Consider the following 6,000-nt stretch of genomic DNA (forward strand, 5'->3'; position numbering starts at 1 on the left):
TTTTTACCACGTTTTCAAGAGTCAGAGGTTGCAGGTCCCTCATCCCTCTCCCTTTCCCCTGGGCAGGAGCAATCCTCATTGGCTTCCGATCCACTGATGCCGTCATTCAAAATGGCGCTAGCTGACTGGAGGCTCCTCTTGACTCTACACACACAGTAATGATGTGGCAGTAACATCCTATTAACTTCTAGAACAATGTTTTAATAAAATTGCATAAGTTATAGTTTAAAAGTATTTCTGAACTGTTCCTAAATTCTGTTTTTTTTCCTCCTCAGTGTCTTCACTGTACTTTTTATTTTTTTTTTTGGGTTTTGTTTTTTTTTTTGAGAATTTTTAAAACATTTTTTTTTCTTTTCTTTTTGCCAACGGATGGAGGCGAGTCCCTGTGTGTGTGTAGACTTTTTATCGCTGTGTTTTGGAAACAGGGCAAAAACAAAAAGGGGGGAAGGGGCCTCAGAAGAGCTGTGACGATGACAACGGAGGAGATATATCTGACACCAGTGACACCACTGCCTCTGACGATTCCACATTCACGGGTCCTCCTCTTCCCCCTCCTCTACTCACCCGGACACCGGCAGGCTGCCAGCGTCTGACCCAGCTCATCTTACACTCCACGCATCTCTGTACGGGTGGTGGTGGGCTGCCCCACCCCCACACACTTTTTTTTATTTAAGGTTTTGGGTTTTTTGTTTTTATTTTTATTATTAAAACAAATAGTTTTAACTGTATGTGATTGTTTATTGGCTGGCAGGGCACGATGGGGAGAAAGGGTGCTTAAGCGAAAGCATTTGGGATAGACGAGGGAAACCAGCACTGATGGGAAGAGGACATGGAACATTTTAACAAAAAAAAAAAAAAAATTTAAAATCAAATCCTAAAAAGACAACAGCAAGAGAAGATCCCTTACAATGTTAGCTATTTTGGGAGGTTTGGATAGAGCAGATCATTTCTGACATGTTTAAGTCCATCCTATTGCTGGCAAGGTGAAGAAAACTCCTGAGAAGGAAGCAACATGATTAGTGACAATTGGGGATTCATTTTTTTTTTCTCTTGTTTGAGTTTTAAGTGGGGTGGGTTGGGGGGAGGGAATGGGATGGGATTGAAAGGACTTTGATTTGCTTTCTGTACTGTGGGAGAAGAGGAGGAAGAGGAGAGGGGCTCACAGTTTCGTATGTGTTTTTATGCCTGTGACACTAGCCTTAGAGGCGAAAGAGGGGGAATTTTATTTCTTTTTGACTGATGGTGTGGCCACTGCATTTTTTTTTTAGTTTTGTTTTGTGTTTTATTAGGTTTTTTACTTTTTTTTTATTTTTAAAGCAAAACATGTTTAAGGGGAAACTAATAGTTAAAAGAACAGCAGAAACCTATTCTTGGTTATTTGGTTTTGTTTAAACAAAGCAAAGTAACCACAGTGTTGATGTTTTTTATGTTACTTTTTTAGACCTTGAGGTGGTGCACCAAGACTCTCTCGCTCAATTTTGAAGCCATTTTTATATTGAATGTTCACTGTTTTGTTTTTTTTTCCCCCTAATTTATTTACCTCCCCATCCCCCACCCAATACACACTGTTTCTTTTGGTTTTGTTTTTTTAATTAACAGTAACTTTTATTACTTCATAATTTAAAACAAAAAGAGAGCGAGCAACTTTTGGGGGGCGGGGGAGGGGGGATTTTGTACTTCCTGTGTAAATATTGACTTTTTTCAGCTTCACTGTGACTGTTCATTTTGAGGTAATAAAGTAGAAAACAAGTGATTAAAAAAAAAAAAAGACTGTTCAGTTTTTGTGCTATGAATTTCAGATTTGATCAGGGCTTCCGCTTGCTTCTGTTGACCTTTTCTGTCACTGACCCATGTATCCTGGTCAGTGACCTGTTCTCACAAGAAGACTGCTGGCAAGAACTGGTTTTTATTTGTTTTGTGTTTATTTCTTGTAATGATCATCCAATATTTCATGAATATTTTTCCCAGATTAGACATGTCATTGAAATATGGATATTTCGAAACGCAGAATAAATCTGTTTCAAAATGTGGATTATCAGATGGGTCCAGGTCATCAGGTGGAAGCGGAACCAGTCCTGATTTTTACCCCCATTGCATGTAGGAACTTGTTTTCATTGCTCAAAGATGGGGCATGATCGCAGGTTCCACGCCCCCCAAGCAAATTAGGACTTTCTCAGTCCATTCCTGGTGACCTGGAACCAGTTGGTGATCAATTATATTGGATTTGTAGTCCTGATTTTATTATGAAACAATAGCCAAGGACTCTATAGAACAGGAATTGATGGAAAATAAAAACAGTGGGGTGATCTTTTAACATGGCTCCCAATATCACATTTCCTACCTGGAAGAGATTTACATAGCGGGGGGGGGGGGGGGGATAGATTCACTAGCCTGGCTGACCTGAAGATTTTTTTTTTCTCATCTGTTTGGGAGATTTAATTTAAGGAAACATGCTTTTGGGGCCCTGTGAAAACATTTTTCTTGCTGTGTGGTTCTGCTGAAGGTGGAGCCACCTTTGTTGCACCTAATTGAGGGCAGCAACAGAAAATGGCTTCTGACTAAGATGAGCGCCCAGCTGCCTGATTGCAGGGGCATTGGGCTGGCATTTGGGGTAAAAACTTTCTTATTACTGTTAACTCTGGGCCCAGCCCAGTCCATCTCAACCTCAAACCATCTTTTCTAGTTATGCCCAACACACATGGGTTATGCCTTGATGCCTCCTGGAGGGCTGGCTTTTCTGTCAGAATAGTGCGAATGTTTAAATCGCAGAACATGCTGCTTGTAGTCAAAATGGCGTGGCTTTTCCACGGTGCATGCGCTCCCCCCACCTGGGTTCCATCTGGGGCCCCTGCTGCCACCGTGACACGTCCCGCTGCCACTTGGAACAGTTCTGCTGTTGCAGGTATGTTCCTGGTCGTCATAATGTTGGTGATAGAAGTGACCAGTGCGGTGCATATGCATGAGTTGATGGACGAAGCGTTCATTTTATACTTTCAAAGAGAGCATTAAAGTAAAACGTCGGAGACGTGTGTGCTTCCTGAATAAGAATGTAGGCATTCTTTATAGACTTCTTGGGTTTTGATATTTTTATTGCTTTTCCTGTAAGGTCAAACAGAGCAGTATATGGTGTGGGTGGAGTCCCTGATAGTAAGAGGGGCTAGCATTGTTACATCAGCAGAGTGTAAGATGAAGCATTACAGTATAAGCTGTGGGTAAAGTCCTGGGGTGAGGAGGAGGGGCTAGCATTGTGACATCAGCAAGATGTAAGCAGCAAGAACCAGTATATGCACACAATGTTTTCCAATCATGAATGGTCTCATTTTGGTTTTCCCGATTCCCTGCCGGTTTCTTACACAAAATGTTGGAAATCTGTTCAAGCAAAGCCTCACAAACGTGGTTACAAAGAGACAGATACATTGCTGAAACCTACAGATTTTTTTTTTGCATATTATGAAATGTGCCCAAAAAAGCTGTTTCAAATGATGTCACTAGTGTATTAGTTGAGCAGGTGCTCTAACTTTTAAAACCTTTACAAACAGCAGGATGATCTCAAGATAATGGGAAAGGCAAGAGGCAAATATCTAGGGAGTGATATAATTGGCAGAAATAAAAAAAAAAAAAAAAGGTGCTAAAAACTTCTGTCCAAATTATGGGTGAAATATCATGGCAGGATGTGGCCAACACTGGAAGTCCTGCCTCAAAAAAAAAATAATAAAGAGGGTGGATACAGATATAGGAGGGATATCAAACCATTGCAGTCTGCACCAAAAGCCCTAATAAAACGAGATTTAATCTCATGTTACATCGAGTGAACATACAAACAGGGTTGAATTAGCACCAGGTTGAAACTTGAGAGCAGTAGTGTCAGTTGTCGAAGCTTCAGTCCTGGTCCGTCTGGGTCCTCCCTGTGGTATTCCTAGTAAGGGTTTTCAATGTACTTTGGTAAGTTTCCTTTCACGGTCAATTGCTCGCAGCGGTGCTTCAGTGCCCATTGGCCATCGATGCTCGTTGCAATCAATGTTGATCTTGTTTCTCATTTGTTTGATCCTGTCATGGCCACTTCTGGTTTTAAGTGATACATTCTGTGCCCAAGGCCCATGTCCATCACGGGCCCCCATGATGAATGTGTCCTCTGCCTGGGGGCATCGCATGGCATCTGGGGTTGCTGCAAATGTGCCCAGATGACCCCAAAAGGACATTCTTTGTCTTGATAAAATGGAATTTCTCTGTGTCAAAGAACACAGAGCTATCAGTGGCATCGGCATCAAAGGACCATAGAGCCGCACCGATCAATACCGAGCCATCGACATCAGCGGGACCATTGGTACCGTCGGCTGATGGGGCACTGGAGTCTGGCCATCATTGGGCTCCCCCAGGCCAAAGACATCTGGTTCTTCATCATTAGCCTCGGCACCGGGGAAAGACCGTGCTGAGCATCAGGGAAAGCTGAAGAAGCATCGGCATCAGTCTCTAGCAATGCACGGTGCCTGGCATGGGGATGTGCCACCTGTCATGCTTTGATGTCCCTGAAGCGACCCTGCAGTAAGGAGTGCCAGTTGTCCATCAGTGCCAGGGGCCCGCATCGGTCTCCACCAGTCCTGATGCCAGTGACTGATCCTCCTCTTGGTTCCAAAAAGGATCTGGCCACCTCTCCTTCCCTCAGTTGGTGTTGGCATTGGCAGTGTTTGAGGAGGAGCTTGAGCGTCAAGTACAGCTGGCAGGCGATGCGGGACATCAGTCCTGTGACACCAACGGCACCAGAGTTGGCACTGTCCATCTTTGAGCCATTATTGGAGAAGCTCCATGCACTCATCAGCGCATTACCAACCCATCTGACAGTTCCTGGGTTGGCGTTTGTGCCTATCAGGGCACCGAGGCCTTCCCCTGCCGATAAGGTGGTCGTAGCCGGTTCCTCATCGGAAGCTCCACCTAAGCTGACAGACACTGAGGCCTGCAGCACCCCGTCCAACTCAGCCAGTGCCTGCACCTCTGGACGAAGGCAGAGAGTCTAGGGACCCACTCCTGTCGCTTTCAGTGAGGATGAAGGGCACCTATGAACCCTGGGGGGATGATATCATGGAGTTTTCCCACCAATGAGTCTGAGGGTCTCCCCTCACAGTTCTCCAGAGGAGTGAAGGAAATCTCCACTTGAAAACTTGACCTTTGTAGGTTTTGTGCAGGCGATGGCAGAAGCCATCCCTTTCAGTTGCTGACAGAGGAGGATGCCAGGTACAAATGCTTGAAATCCTCCAATTTGTGGAGCCTCCTAAGATGATTGTGGCAGTTCTGGTGCATGATATCCTTAAGGAGTTACTGCTGAGGATGTGGGAACACCCCCTCACAGTGCCTCCCATGAATAAGAAGGCTGACAGGGCTTACCTTGTCCAGAAGGCTCCCGGGTTTGATAAGTGACAGCTTCCCCACCAATTAGCAGTAGTCAAATCCACTCTCAAGAAAGCCAAGTGGTCTCAGACCCATTCCTTTGCGCCCCCAGGGAAGGATCACAGAGCGATGAACGCTCTTGGGAGAAAGATTTTTCAGGGAGCCATGCTCCTTGCCTACGTAGCTTCCTACCAGCTCTACATGAGCCAATACTTGTGGGACATCTGAAAGCAAATGCAGGAGGTAGCCGAGCAGCTGCCTCTGCAGAAGCAGGATATCCTCATGTCACTAGTACATAAGGGCCTAAAGTGCGGAAAACAGGAGGTCCACGCAACCTATGTTTTCGAAACAGCATCATGGGTTTCTGCAGCAGGACTCGGCGTCAGCAGAATGGCATAGCTGCGGGCCTCAGATCTCCGACCACAGGTACAGGAAAGACTCACTGATGTGCCATGTACTGGGGAGAATCTCTTCGAAGATAGGGTGAGGGATGCGGTGGCCCAGTTCTGGGACCATGAAACCCTTGAACAATGCTCCACCAGCACTCCGGACCTATCCTCTGCTAAGAAGTCGGCGAGATTGGGGCAGAAGAAGTCTTTCGCCAGAGGAAGTATTATC

The 6,000-nt window shown here is 45.2% G+C and overlaps 1 protein-coding gene across 3 annotated transcripts in view; it reads left to right on the forward strand.

Moving 5' to 3' along the window:
• The window catches only part of CSNK1E (casein kinase 1 epsilon), an 81,964-nt gene extending 81,023 nt beyond the window's left edge, over window positions 1–941 (forward strand). For all 3 annotated transcript variants that reach the window (XR_003854661.1, XM_029590230.1, XM_029590228.1), the window contains one exon: window positions 276–941. The gene's annotated coding sequence lies outside the window, so the exon portion shown is untranslated. The remainder of the gene's footprint in view (window positions 1–275) is intronic.
• Window positions 942–6,000: the final 5,059 nt, after the last annotated feature.

Source organism: Rhinatrema bivittatum, chromosome 2 (genome assembly GCF_901001135.1).
Source record: "Rhinatrema bivittatum chromosome 2, aRhiBiv1.1, whole genome shotgun sequence".
NCBI classification, from domain to species: Eukaryota; Metazoa; Chordata; class Amphibia; order Gymnophiona; family Rhinatrematidae; genus Rhinatrema; species Rhinatrema bivittatum.